The 15,070-nt window shown below is 40.3% G+C and overlaps 1 protein-coding gene and 2 long non-coding RNA genes across 14 annotated transcripts in view; all 3 read right to left on the bottom strand.

Moving 5' to 3' along the window:
• Positions 1-15,070, bottom strand: part of LOC145455441 (uncharacterized) — a 303,427-nt gene that overhangs the window by 205,176 nt on the left and 83,181 nt on the right. The gene's annotated exons all lie outside the window — the stretch shown is intronic.
• LOC145433637 (uncharacterized) lies at positions 4,462-4,951 on the bottom strand. Its single transcript, XR_013913160.1, has 2 exons — positions 4,865-4,951; positions 4,462-4,823 (listed from the first exon to the last, which is right to left on the bottom strand). It is a non-coding gene; the product is annotated as an uncharacterized LOC145433637 (long non-coding RNA).
• LOC145433384 (uncharacterized) lies at positions 7,968-13,354 on the bottom strand. Its single transcript, XR_013913088.1, has 5 exons — positions 13,219-13,354; positions 12,906-12,981; positions 12,250-12,311; positions 10,878-11,027; positions 7,968-8,837 (listed from the first exon to the last, which is right to left on the bottom strand). It is a non-coding gene; the product is annotated as an uncharacterized LOC145433384 (long non-coding RNA).

Below are 15,070 nucleotides of genomic sequence, written 5' to 3' on the forward strand. Positions count from 1 at the left end.
CTTATCTGGGGGTATTTGCTGCGCAGATATCAGCTCCGAAGCATGTTCGAATCAAAATAATGCGCAGATATCAGCTCCGGAGCATGTCCGGATATATATAGAGCGCAGATATCAGGTCCGGGCCATACCTGGGTTCTTTCGATGCGCAGATATCAGCTCCGGAGCATGTCCGGATCAAAATAGAGCGCAGATATCAGGTCTGAGTCATGTCTGGCGCTGTTTGATGCGCAGATATCAGCTCCGGAGCATGTCCGGATATATATAGAGCGCAGATATCAGGTCTGAGTCATGTCTGGCGCTGTTTGATGCGCAGATATCAGCTCCGGAGCATGTCCGGATCTATATAGAGCGCGGATATCAGGTCCGGGCCATACCTGGGTTCTTTCGATGCGCAGATATCAGCTCCGGAGCATGTCCGGATCAAAATAGAGCGCGGATATCAGGTCTGAGTCATGTCTGGCGCTGTTTGATGCGCAGATATCAGGTCTGAGTCATGTCTGGCGCTGTTTGATGCGCAGATATCAGCTCCGGAGCATGTCCGGATCTATATAGAGCGCGGATATCAGGTCCGGGCCATACCTGGGTTCTTTTGATGCGCAGATATCAGCTCCGGAGCATGTCCGGATCAAAATAGAGCGCAGATATCAGGTCTGAGGCATGTCCGGCGCTGTTTGATGCGCAGATATCAGGTCTGAGGCATGTCTGGCGCTGTTTGATGCGCAGATATCAGCTCCGGAGCATGTCCGGATCAAAATAGAGCGCAGATATCAGGTCTGAGGCATGTCTGGCGCCAATTGGAGCGAAGATGTCAGCTTTTGTTGCGCAGCACCGAATTTTGCAAGTTGACAAACCAGCGTTGGGATCAAGTCACTACCTTCGAGTCACGAGTCATTTCGAGTCATTGCACATTTTGACTCGAGTCAAGTCAAGTCAATCTATTTTCAAAGGTGACTCGAGTCAAGTCAAGTCACTCGATTTTTGGAAGTGACTCGAGTCAAGTCGAGTCAAGTCAAGTCAAGTCACGAGTCAAGTCACATTTCAAGTCAAGTTGGCTATTCGAAGTATGAGACATGATTACGTCATTGCTATTTGCTAGCTGTCTGAACTACAGATTGAGTGGTCATTGATTCCGAACCGATGAACGAATATAGAGTTAAATATAAACGCAAAAGGCGCTGCATCGCTCACATATAGGCATACGTAGAACTGTTTAACAGCGTAATTGCATAGCCTCAGTTTATAGTTACCAGCCAAAATCGAGAATAGAGAAACAAATTGATAAGTTGCAATACATTACCCATTTACAAAAAGATATGATACAATTCGAGCCTGCGCCAATGGTTGACCTTGAGAATTATATAAACTATAATCGAATTGAATTTCAAAAAAATATCATGTTTGGTTAAGGTAAGAACAGAGAACAGAAATAAACATTTGGCTATGTTATTACTTTACTACTAAAGTTACGACAGACAACGTAAGCTGTAAGCTTCGATCACTTCGTTTGCGGTCAATTTATTTTGTGAGAGAACAATCGAGGTTCAGTGAAACGCATGATCATTGAATGATTGGTCGCTCTCACTGGTTACTCCAGCGTTTCGCGAACAATCCGAACATATGCAATACAGTGATTTTAATCGACATCGATTACTTGATGACTTGAAATTGACTCGTGAATTTTGCTCCGAATCACGAGTCAATCCACATTTCTGATACGCCGAGTCAAGTCAAGTCAAGTCATTTTAGCAAAGTGACTCGAGTCAAGTCAAGTCATGCGAAAAATGTGACTCGAGTCATCCCAACACTGTGACAAACTATATCGCTTCGAAGTATCAAAAGTCATTCACAAATATTTTTCCAATAGTTTGCCTTTTGTGTTTGATGACTTTTTCATGCCTGCTAAAAATGTCCAGCAGTTGGTGGAAGTACCCAAAGGAAGAAAAGAAAACGTTTACTTCGTTGTGAATAACAAATCAAATATTCGAAGACAAGGAGACAACCGTAATAATGTTTTCATAGACGATTGTGGTGCTTGGGTTAGTTTTCATCGATCCAAGGTGTACTACATCAAAGACAATGACAGTGATAATCTAAAAAATATCTACAAATACGAAGGGGAGATTTGTAGGCGGGTTAGAGTTGGAAAAGATGATTATGCATACATCCCACTGCCATCATCGTCCGATGATATCACCCAGCGCAATTCTGTTTAAGAATTGTGCATTTATTTTTGCAAAAATAGGGTAAACCCAAATTATAAACGTAAAATATCATGGATAAAGGATTGCAACAAGGAAATTGCAGTGTATGAATACCTGGGAACACATCCCGGGCACGATATTCATGGAAATGCCGGATCTGCTTCAGCTAGTAATTATGTAAGAAGCTCAGTCGAGTTTCTGAAGGAAGTAAAGCGACTTACCACGTTCATGCCACCCAAAAAGGCCTACACAACCCTTATGAAAAATAATGATCTGAAAATGCAACCGGAAAATCATCAGCAAATGCGTGACCAAAAGCGACTGAGAAAAAGAAAAGAAATCCAATCGGAAACTTCCGTTAATAAGAGACAGTGCTCCATCTCAGACGACTATCAAAGGGTGATGAGCATGGTAACAAGTCACCCTTATGTGAGATCATGCGTAATGGATAAGAGCGAACCATTTCGCGCAACCCTTTACATTAAGGATTAAATAAGAGACATTAAACGATGTTGCTTTTCAGGTCACACCCCGCTGTGCGTAGACAAAACGTACAATCTAGAGGGAATGTCTTTGCGACAATCACGGCCTATAAGAGCTTGACCGTAACAAGAACAGATTCTACAGATTCTGCGGAATCAGCTATATTCATAGGCCCTATATTTCCGCATACGAAATCATCTAAAATGTCATACGCTAATTTTGCTAACCAACTGCAAAAAATCTTTCCGGACGCCGGCAAGCTAATAATTGGAACAGACGATGAAATTGCGATGCACAGCACGTTATTGAAAGCACTATCCGGTGTAGAACATATTCTATGCTTCAATCACTTGAAAAAAAATTTAAAGGATCACCTAATTAAGGTCGGGGCAAGTGAGTTTATTCGAAAGTCCATAATTGAGAGCGTAACGAGTCTATTGGAGTCATCGTGCCTTGCCATGTTCTCGTCACGAGAGGATAATTTAAGAAGTTATTGCGAGACTAATTGTCCGCAGATAATGTCATATATTAACCACGGATTCCTTGAGAAGGCTCGCTGTAAAGTCTGGGCACCAAACAAGACACTGCGCTCCCGCAATGCTGCTGCAGACAGATTTTTCACCACAAATAATGTGGAAACTGCAAATTTTATGATTAAAGTTGAAACTCAGTGGAAAAAACATTCAAAAGTGTCGGACTTGATCGTAGTATTGTACGATTTAGTGACAAGCATGTTCTTAGACCTTCAACGATCATTTTATAAAGCTGGGTTGTATCGGCTTAAGGAGCAGTTTTCGAAGTATCAGATGGGTTTGTATGAATGGGATGCTAAATCAGACAAAGAAAAAAGATTGATATTTGATAGATTCCTGTCAGAGCCCATCATGCGTCATAAGAAATGTCAGACATCATCCGATGGAAAGTTGCTGGTAACAGTGCCTGAAAAAAACGCGGGGAAAAAGCCAGGCCATGCCGGCCGAAAACGCAAGACAAAACTGAGGACATTTCTGTGAAACCTTTTAATCCTTATAACAATTGGATAATACAGTGCCTTCGTTTCAGTCTATTCGTTCTTGTTTCATTTATACAACGTCCGTAGTGGGCCTATACTCAGCATGTTTTTCATTTTTGTGTTTTTTTTGTGTGCTTTCAATACATTAAATGCCAGTTAAATTGAACAACGCAATGGCATTAACAACAGAGCTTACCCGTGTCGTCTGCGCTGCGACTGTCAGCTTAATCGAATACGCAGGATAGTCGGCAAACGACTCGCTATCACTCTCTCTCTCTCGTCTTCTCTCTTCTCTCTCTCTCCATCTTCCTCCTCTTCTCTATTCTCTCCTCTCTCCCCCACACGTTAGCACCAAATACGAGCCGTGCCGAATTCTTCGGCCAGTTTGGTTTGGTTATTGGTTGTGGTATTCATGGTGTTTGTCGACTACTAAGGTAAATTGGTCATTTACATCAGGCCGATATTGCTCATTTAATTATTCAGTGTAGCTGCCGACTTGTAGCTCGGTCCACTTATTCTACGCTTTATGTAATACATCGATTACGCGGATGAGATGGCGAAGAGTATCCTAGATAAACCTCCAACACATAGGTAGGAATTCTGGAGTCCACCTCGGTCGGACTCGAACCCACAACCTATCGGTGTCGTATTGTATATATAACTGTATAGAATAGTCTAAGATCAGACAGCCAACTGGGCCTAGGCGATGTAAAGAGGAGGCATGCACACTGAATGAAAGTAAATAGAAGATAATATAAAGTGGCAAGTGACGGAAAGCGAGATCGATATGTCAGGCCGTGGTTCGGTAAATGGTGAGGGCTGACTAGTATGTATTTAAAGCGAATTCTGTAGCCGTATTTCTTAAAATATACACTGCTGTGTCTCGAAAATCCGCGCTGTGCGCATGGAAGAGACTCCTGACCTGATATTAGCGCTCTATTTTTAACTGGACATGCTCTGGAGCCGATATTTGCGCATCAAAACAACCCAGGTATGGCCCGGACCTGGTATTCGAGCTCTATATATATCCGGACATGCTCCGGAGCTGCTATCTGCACACTATTTTGATTCGAACATGCTTCGAAGCTGATATCTGCGCATCAAACAGCGCCAGACATGCCTCAGACCTGATATCTGCGCATCAAACAGCGCCGAACATGCCTCAGACCTGATATCTGCGCTCTATTTTGATCCGGACATGCTCCGGAGCTGATATCTGCGCATCAAACAGCGCCAGACATGCCTCAGACCTGATATCTGCGCATCAAACAGCGCCGGACATGCCTCAGACCTGATATCTGCGCTCTATTTTGATCCGGACATGCTCCGGAGCTGATATCTGCGCATCAAAAGAACCCAGGTATGGCCCGGACCTGATATCCGCGCTCTATATAGATCCGGACATGCTCCGGAGCTGATATCTGCGCATCAAACAGCGCCAGACATGACTCAGACCTGATATCTGCGCTCTATATATATCCGGACATGCTCCGGAGCTGATATCTGCGCATCAAACAGCGCCAGACATGACTCAGACCTGATATCTGCGCTCTATTTTGATCCGGACATGCTCCGGAGCTGATATCTGCGCATCAAACAGCGCCAGACATGACTCAGACCTGATATCTGCGCTCTATTTTGATCCGGACATGCTCCGGAGCTGATATCTGCGCATCGAAAGAACCCAGGTATGGCCCGGACCTGATATCTGCGCTCTATATATATCCGGACATGCTCCGGAGCTGATATCTGCGCATTATTTTGATTCGAACATGCTTCGGAGCTGATATCTGCGCAGCAAATACCCCCAGATAAGGTGCGAACCTGATATCTGCGCACTGAATGGACCCAGACATGCTTCAGACGCGATATCTGCACCCTGGAACGTTTCAAACAACGTGTGACCTTTATATGACCTCTATGTCTGCTGTTTTTTGTGATATCTGCGATATCTGAGTATATCCACAGTGATATCTGCGATATCTGCGATATCTGAGTATATCCACAGTAGTGATATCTGCGATATCTGCGATATCTGAGTATATCCACGGGGCCCCCATTTTTGGTCGAAATAATTACTGACGAATCATGAAATTCAGGCTATATTCGAATGCGCTGATAACCAACACCTCTGCCTAAATTGCTTGGGGTGTCCAACTGTCTCCCCGAGTATCTCAGTTGGAACTAAATATTTTAAGATAACAATATGATATATTAGTCAGATCATCACCGGGTCTATCCATTTGGATACTTTACAGTTACACATGTTACGGTATTTATCGAATTTGTTGGAGTGGAGTGATACTAGTATTCAAGTCTTAAATCGTTTCAAATGGTAAAATAACCTTTCCAATGATTCGCCCTATGAACATGGCTTTCTGCGAATTGAAGGCTCCAATTCAATGAAACTCCATCGCATCACGCCGAGGCTCCTCATTTTAGTAGTGAAACTATCGAATGTGACTACAGTCTCTACAAGACTCTGGGCGAACTGAAGTGCGTGGATTTTACGACATTATGATCTTACTAATATTATAATAAATTTTTGAGCACAAAACTGACCTGACGAACATGATGTTGAAATGAACCCAGATTTCAAGGACAAAAACCCAGAAACCCAGTTGATGCTTAAAAAACCCAGACCTGGGTGGAAAAACCCATGAGTGGCATCTGTTCACTCCGTGTTTGGAAACGAAATCAGCGAAGCATGTGGCATGTCAGTGCCACCTGACGGATTAGTTTTTGCATTTGTAGTGTAGTGCAGCCGTTACCGATGATATATATTATATATATATCATTGTGGTTACTGACGGGGTGAACCTTGTGCTATCAGTAACAATTATTCAGTGTATCAATATTTTCATCCTTTCAAAACACCACAAGACTGCGACTAGGCGATGTAGAGAATAGGCATGCACGCTGAATGAAAAGTTAAACAGAGAACATAAAAGGCATGCTAGCCCTACAAATGGGTACACGGTACAGTCTTTGAAAATATATACATTTACGATGATACAGGAGCTATTTAGTGCAGTTTTTACGACTCACAAATGTGTATCAGATTCATCACAAAACTAATTTATACTTTTCAAAATCCAAAGTGTCGAAAGTAGATAGTTGTGGGCCTAAACAACATTTCAAGTAGTAGCGGAAGTAAAATTTTAAAATGTCACCATTAGGGCATGTGACGCAAATAAGCAAAACGTACTCAAGTACTGCGAATAGGAACAATCTTCAGCAACATATTCAGTTACGATATGTGGCTATTTTACGGCCTTCTTATGACAATTTCACTCATTAAAATGATCCCAATTATCCAAAAGCTACTTTTTACTTTCCAAAACCCAATGTGTGAAAAGTAGTTTGCATATAATCTGTTCAAGTAGTTGCTGTTACTAATGGTATAAAAAGATAGCCACTTCAGTACTCCCAAAAGTAGAAGTACATTGTTATAGACCCCCTCTAGCAATATGTCAAAAAGTGGAGAAGATTATCTGGAGCCGCGTGGACTTGTCTCTCTCTCTCACACTGTAAAATCTGCATTCACTGTGTACTCTTTGTTATTCATTTGTTGTTGATACTTGGTTGTTCTAAATCAGGGACGGGCAACATGCGGCCTGCAGACAACTCCCGGTCGTATACGATAATGTGACCGTCGTCTACATTCACTCGCGAGCCATCGTTTTTGACCATGAACATTAGCCTAACAAGATAAAGCCTCGTTCCAATCAAACTTTTACGGGCAGTCTCTACAGAGGGTTTGTACGTCCAACATGCAGCCAGATAGTTCAAAGAACTTTCTCGACCACAGATTAATTTTAGCAGCTCTTGAATTACATCACGTTACTGAATTCAGTAACTACTATTTTTGGTCTCTATGCTTTACGCTCAAAGTTTATATTATGTACGATTTGTTCCTTGTATAGGTAGATAAAGACGCGATTGATGTATCGATTCAGCAATCCGGCCCGCCAAGTACTTCATGTTTCCATATCCGGCCCGCTGAACGGAGAAGTTGCCCGCCCCCGTTCTAAATGTTCATCATCATCATCATCATTGGTTTATTAGCAATTTTATCAGTTCAATACACCACAAAAAATGCGATACAATGAAAAGACAGGAGTAGTCTATGGAATCTGACACCCACCTTGGCCTAGGCGATGTAAAGAGGAGGCATGCACACTGAATGAAAGTAAAGAAGATAGAATAGAAAAAGAATGCGACAAGAAATACCGCATAATAATCAGGTTGACAACTCGCTAGATTCCCAATTTCATGCTTTCAACACAGTTTATTTTTTACAAACAGTATACAAGTGAGAAACCCAATTATTCGTGATTCATTTCGCAGGAAATTATAAGAGTTTACTCTTACGCAGTTGTAAGCAACAGATAGAACGAAGACAGAGAGACATTGAATTTCAAGCTTAACCTGAACACAGTCGTGTCTTAGAATGTGCAACCTATATTGCAGTTTCCTCAAGTCAAGAAAGAGACCGTGTTTCGTCTTCGGGAATAGTGAGGGTTAACATATCTGCAAAAGCAATGGTTCTTGTCCTTTTTCGTAGCCATGGCACAATTTCCATTTTGCAAATATGCCATGACCCACCACTAGGCCTCAGTCTCATTTTAAGCCACTGCAATACGGCAGGTTTAGGCATAGAAGTTCATATTAAATCATAGTTCGTTCTCATGAGCACGAGAATGGCAAACGTATGAATCGCAAGCTTGGCTCGTTTCAAACAATACAGTTCTTCTGTAGCCTTTACAAGAAAACCAGAAATTAAAGTGGAACATTTCCCAAATTAGTTTAGAGTCATATTACTGGCACTTTACTCGAATTAGTCGAATAAGTCAACTAAAACTATCCATTTGTCCAAGTCTATCTGTTACTTGGGGCCTGCAGTGCTCTTCGCCTGGTCACTAGATGTCGACAAAGTGAAGGAGGCACTTTTCATAAAGAGTTCTCCCTCGCCACATTTGAAATTTTGTCGGTGCCGGATTCCGTCGTTGTGACAACCTGTGACCCAGGGAGGGAGTCTGGGGTTTAAATTTTACGAATTCTTCGTTTGACTGAGCCACCAAATAATTACTCGCTTAGGAACGTCGAACAGGACTGGGCCGGTTCACGTCCTCCTCGGTCTGCAAAAAATAGTAGGGGGTCAGTCAATACTAGTATTGGAATCACGGGGTTTCAAGGTATATTTCTAATCCCGATCCCGCGATTAACTCTATTGAAATCCCTGGATATCGAGAATGCATCTATCAGAGCTCAAGTAGCGCTAACTTTATTCTTAAAACGGCGTTACAATACAAGCTGACTGCGACTATGGCACAATAATGACCTGCGCCAGTGGTCTTCAATCTTTTTCGTCATGGTACACCATAGGTCACTCAAAACTTGTCCATCACAGTTCACATAATAAATTGAATTCATAGTAATCATAATCAGAAGAGGGATGGGTTCGGCTGCAATCTATCGGAGATTCTAATGCTAGAAAGTAATCAGAGCTCTGGATTACCAGATAAAAATATAGCAGTGGTTTTCAACAGGAGGTCTACGAAACACTTTCAGGATACCGCAAACCGATTGATAAATATAATTTGTGATATTGGAAACCAGGGTAGATTATCTGAAGCAGTTTTGCTTCATAACTTATGAAACTTTGTAGGTTACATCAGCCGGATGGGCGTTTGAGACATGATATCAAGCTCTGCCAGCTCATTTTATTTGACTGCAAGCCATGTAGTCAATGGGTCGACCTATTGATACGAACTTTTGGCTGTATCGGGCTGTTTCGTTGAGGTTTACGGATTTACTGCAAATTTGGAATAGAAAGGTCAAAAAGAGTGATCACAATCAGAAACCGCTCAAGCGATGACATTCTCGCTGCTCTCACGATTTTGCGTCAGTAAATGAATGTAACTTCGCTAATCTTGGGGTTAAGGAGTGAAAATCCCAATCCTGGGATTCAAATTTTAATCCCAAAATCACAACTCTAGTGCAGGACTTCCCCTAAAAACTCGCCATCTTCCGTGGGTCCTGCACTTATTTTGGTATCCCATCTTGAAAGATACTTTTCAAAACTCTTTAAGGGGACTAGCAAGTCAAATTTTAGAAAAAATATGAAAATTTTCAATTTTTTTTCTTTGCTTGAAATATCGACATAGTAGGCTACCTATACTCTTACCTTATGGCCTTATCTTACCCAAAACATAACTAATAACTTCATAATTTCGATTTTCATCGGCACCGGGTTTAGTATCTTTTATTACTGGTAAAATGTTTAATAACGTTTTTCTCCATTGTAAAATTTTGTTAAACAGCTTCACGGTAAAATAAAAATTTGTATGACATACATGTCATATAGTATTCAGTGACGATTTTTTGGAAAAGCTAACAAAGAGACCTGTGTTATGCTAAGAGACGTTTGGCCTAGGTCTACCTTGCTCTGAATTACAGAGCTTCACAGCAGACTTTTTGAGAAAATGACCTGAAATTTGAAATTTCAAAATGGAATTTCTCCTAGGGGGGTTGCACATATTCCTTCAAATTTTAGCATAACACAGCACTGTCCTAGTACTTCCTAAAGAAGGCGTGAGATTGAAAAAAGGGCTTCACAATATTGAGATGTAGCATTCCTCGTGTCGGTGCATTTTTTCTCCTTCAAATCCACAATCTGCAGGGTAAAACTAAACTTTTTGTTTTTTGTATATAACATAGCGACATCCAGCGACTGAAATTCATGGTGATGGGGTAGCCATCAGAGAGTTAGGTTTTTGACTTGCTAGTCCCCTTAAGTAGGTTCGCTTTACTTCTACAACTACCTCCAGTGGCTCGTTTTTCCACTCTTACACTTCTACTGAACAGATTTGTAGGAAAAACTAGTTGTTTGTTACACTTTGGCTCCCGTGGGAAGAAGTTTTGTGATACTTGCAATTCTTACTCGAGTGGTAACAATTTCAAACTATTTCCATTGCAGTTTTTTTGCAAACTAATCCTAGAATAATTAACTTTTTCACTAATTTGGAAATTTCTACTTCTACTTGTAGCCTACTTGAGTAGAAATTTACAACACTGCTTAGCCTCTTATTTGAGTGGCAACGATGAATACCTTGATATCTGCTCACGAAACAGCAATCTCGATTCAATCCCAACCTTCACCCACATTCGTCACTCACCTTCTTACATCGGGATCAACCGACTTTCCCTGTGGGCACCAACACCAACGGTGGGACCTGGAGCACTTTCTGATGGACAACCGCACGTTGCTGGGTCGATCTTGACCAGTTCGGTGGTGGGCCAGGAATCCATCCCGAATGAGGGGGACTCTGGAATAAAAGGGATTCAGTTTCTAGGGAAACATGAAACAATTTGGAGGATATTACATGATACGTTTGAATCATTACACTGGTAAAATAGATATCTCTGGTTTCGAGAGTGTATTCATGACTGGTTTTCAAATCTAGTTACATAATTCAGTGGTTTGAAACACCGCAAATTCAACTGCTACCTGAAGTAGGCTACATATGGGTTGCTTGGAACAGCAATACTATTACTAATACTTGAGTGAAATATGCACCTTCTTGAATACTTTGACAACTTCTGATCATGCATGCAGACTGGGGTTGTTCAGAAAATTTTTTTTTTCGAATTCCGAGGATTCACTGATTATATTGCTAGGTTGCCTTAAAATCGCTCCACACCAATTTGGCTCGACTCCATCTAGTGAAAGCCGACGTAGAGCCATTGAAATTTTGGAAATTATCATGAATTTTTTTTCTTCAAATTTCACTGTCAAGGCCATAAAATTGTTAAGTTGCTTAAAAGAACAATGCATAACAATTTTTCTCAATTCAAGCTGGTAGAAGCAAAGTTACTGCAGTTGAAAGTTTTAGGTTTGCAAAAGAGTGTTGATGGTGAGTAATCCCAGAATTATTAATGAAAAACTCAATTAACTTCTCTATTACGGGTTGGAATTGCTTCAAATTTGCTTTGCAACTTTTTGTAGACAACTCAACAATTTCATGAGGTTCAGAGCAACAAAAAAAAAATTCTAATAAATACAGTAATAAATTTCAATTGACTCTGCCTCGACTTCTACTGGTAGGAATTCAGCCAAACTTGGTGTGCAGCAGTTCTTAGGCAACCTGACATTCTAATCAGTGAATCCCGTGGATATGGAAAATAAGTTATTTTTGAACAATCCTAATGAATGCAATCGCTGATACCGGTAGTTATTTCTATCTGTGACTATTTCGTGTCAACCAAAAGACTTTACCCCCCTTCGAATTTGCTGGAAATCAGTGAGCCATATTTAATGCATGATTTCTATGTCAGTTCGTAATGAGTAAATGCTGGATGTAGGAGTCAGTAGGCTATAAATATATGGTGCGCTGATGTTAGGGAAGATAATATGTTGATATGAAAACCATGGGATTCCACTTGATTCATTGAAAACTGATATTGTCTACACTGTGGATAGAATGTTTGCTATATATTTCTATATTGTCACCATTTCTGGATGTGGTACAAAATTACACAGAAACTCACATGTCATCACAATTCCTGGAAATCTTGATATCGAGATCTTGTCTTTTGGCAGGTGACAAAGCCTGAAAGAAAATCTCAAAATTACACAGCCGATAAAATAGACTTCAACAGTAAAATTGAACAATGGTGCCTCAAACTGTATAGAGAACAAAAATATCAGAAAATACTTTCATTTGGTGTAGAAAATATGTTGGTGTCCACAGGGAAGTGGTTCACTTGGGTTTATCCATTCCATCTTTACAACATTACAGAGACCTCAAAGTGCCCGTTCTTATAATTTAGGAAGATTTGGTTGTTCATTGAACTCTGGCCAGTGCCCAATGTCACATACATGATGTAATCAAGCATCTCATAGAGCTTCAACCATAATAGCCACTAATGAACAGAAGCATGCATGAATGTATGTTTTTCAACGGGATTTCGAGAACATGCAGCACATGCAAGGATAGCTATTTGGCCATACCTCAATTATTCTACTAGCAGTCACATAAGGTTCAATCGGATCACATAAAACAGGATAGTAACTTCAGTGTAGGAGCAAATTGAAAACTGACAAGCTCCGGATATCATCTTGGTTATTGTAATGATAATAGAATGTCCATGTTCATTGTTTACCCCAACTGTGGCTTGAAAATATGCGCCCAGATAAAACTCACCTTGAATGACATTCGGTAAACGTGCTTGAAAGTTGCAACTTGCATGACTCTGATCCAAAGAAAATCCTTGCCAGTGCTGATAAAGAAAGGATACATCGGGTTAGGAATGATTCAAATTAGAACTTTACAGTCTGCAGTCCCAATGTGTTCAGACTTGTTATTATAGATCAAAAATAAGATCGTTAATAATGATTAACTTTATTGTGAATAATTTTTATCATATTAAAACACATCAACGTTAATGTCACATTCGATTGTTTGCCTTCAAAATAAAAAAATAAAATTGTAAAACGATAAATTTAGAATTACTCACTTTCATTTCCCTGGTAGAATTGTCGCACGTTGATGCTTGTCAGAGTCCAACTGATTGACATCTGTCGAGATTGTCATGCAAACTTCTTTCATCATCAAAGCCATTTCACATCCGACGACCAGACTATTGAATGATATGTTATATATATATGAGTATGATGATCTTCTGATTGCAATCCACTGTAATAAAATGAATAATGGTTAAAAAGTAAGAATAATGAATTTATATGCAGCACATATTGCTCAACCCTGGAAATCGTACCAGCGGATGTGGTAGGCCTACATAACAAGTAGCCGATAGTCGCCTCATACAAATATAATCAAAATGGGTTCATGGTTGATTATGCGCACAAATTTAGTATCCTGATCGCGGATAACAAAAATGTGCCGACAGTTTTTGAATCAGCGCTTCCAAATATGTCAAAAACAATAAAATAACAAGATAAACAAAAATTTAATCCCCTATTATCAGGCCTACATAGTTGATCACTGTTAATCCACGATTCTCATCAAGTAAGATAACCAATTACGCATACAAACTTGTAACTTGTAACCTAAGCTCAATTTGCAAGCACATACTGAGTATAGCCAACGATTTGAAGAGTGAATAACATGAGCAAATATCGTATGCAGCTCAACAAACAAACTGAATTACGGGATGATTGAAACTTAAACAGCCTACAGCAGGGGTGTGAAACTTGAATTGCGTTGCGGGCCGTATTCAAGCCTTCAAATCACTCGCGGGACAGATCAGTCAACTAATTGAAAAATGTTACCTTGCGCTCTTGCTTTTCAACATAATAGCATATATATATATAATAGATAATACACGGCTCAAAGAGTTTGTAAAGTAGCAAGTAGCAACACCTTTATTCGCAAACAATGAAATTGGCAAAATATGGTGATTGTCTTTTTGTATACAGTTCAGACCCGTTAAAACAGTAGCAGCAAAGACGATATAAGTTGGCACATTCTATACTATGCTCCCTTTGAATCAGTTGTAATCTGGCGTTAGCCTCGTATATGCATTGGAGTTACATACATAGGCTACATACAAGACATATATTTGGACACGCGACGGTTGGTATTTGGTTTATTATTATTACATGGCAAGTCCGGTTAGTTTCATGTCTGTTGACCCATTGGGTCGAAAGTGACACAGCAGTGCGTCCATAGATATGCCCTGGCCTACAGAAATCAGTACGTTCCAAACTCCGGACATTTCAGGACTCAGCTGAACACTTGTACAAACTACCAATCTAGATTGTTGACGGTTAAGAGTAGCTCTAGTGGCTGATTTTGGGAAAGCGAGTAATTCTAGTATCGTCGTTTGGCGTGAATAATGATAATGGTGCTCCAAAAACCGTCCATTTCACATTCTCAAACCCATTTTTTAAAGGTATATTCTATTACCAACTCAGTAAATTGTATTTCAAGTACCGCAGTCTTTATGGAACTGAAAATCCATTTTTGTACCAGTCTGCTCAGCCGAGTTATGAGTGCAATCTATCTCTTCACAAATACGGATTTGTAAATTTGATAACCTTCATCTACATTTGGTTTCACTTTGGTCCATTTGTCTTGTGATATATCATACTTTTCAATTTCATCAGAGGTTTCGTAATCTGTTACTGCAAAAATCCACTTGTCAATGTGATACGCAGAAACTCGACAATGACAAGCATTCATAGAAGATAACGAAGTCCACTGAGATGAAGTAACATCGTAACATTCTACATTGTCGACTATCTTGATTTTACTCCTCAACCCACCGATTACAAATATCTTCTGATCAACTGCAACAACGCCACTAACACAAACAGGATATCTCATTGGGTTGAGATTAACCCACT

This window comes from Botryllus schlosseri, chromosome 1 (assembly GCF_051294905.1).
Source record: "Botryllus schlosseri isolate E-star chromosome 1, Bs_hap1, whole genome shotgun sequence".
NCBI lineage: Eukaryota > Metazoa > Chordata > Ascidiacea > Stolidobranchia > Styelidae > Botryllus > Botryllus schlosseri.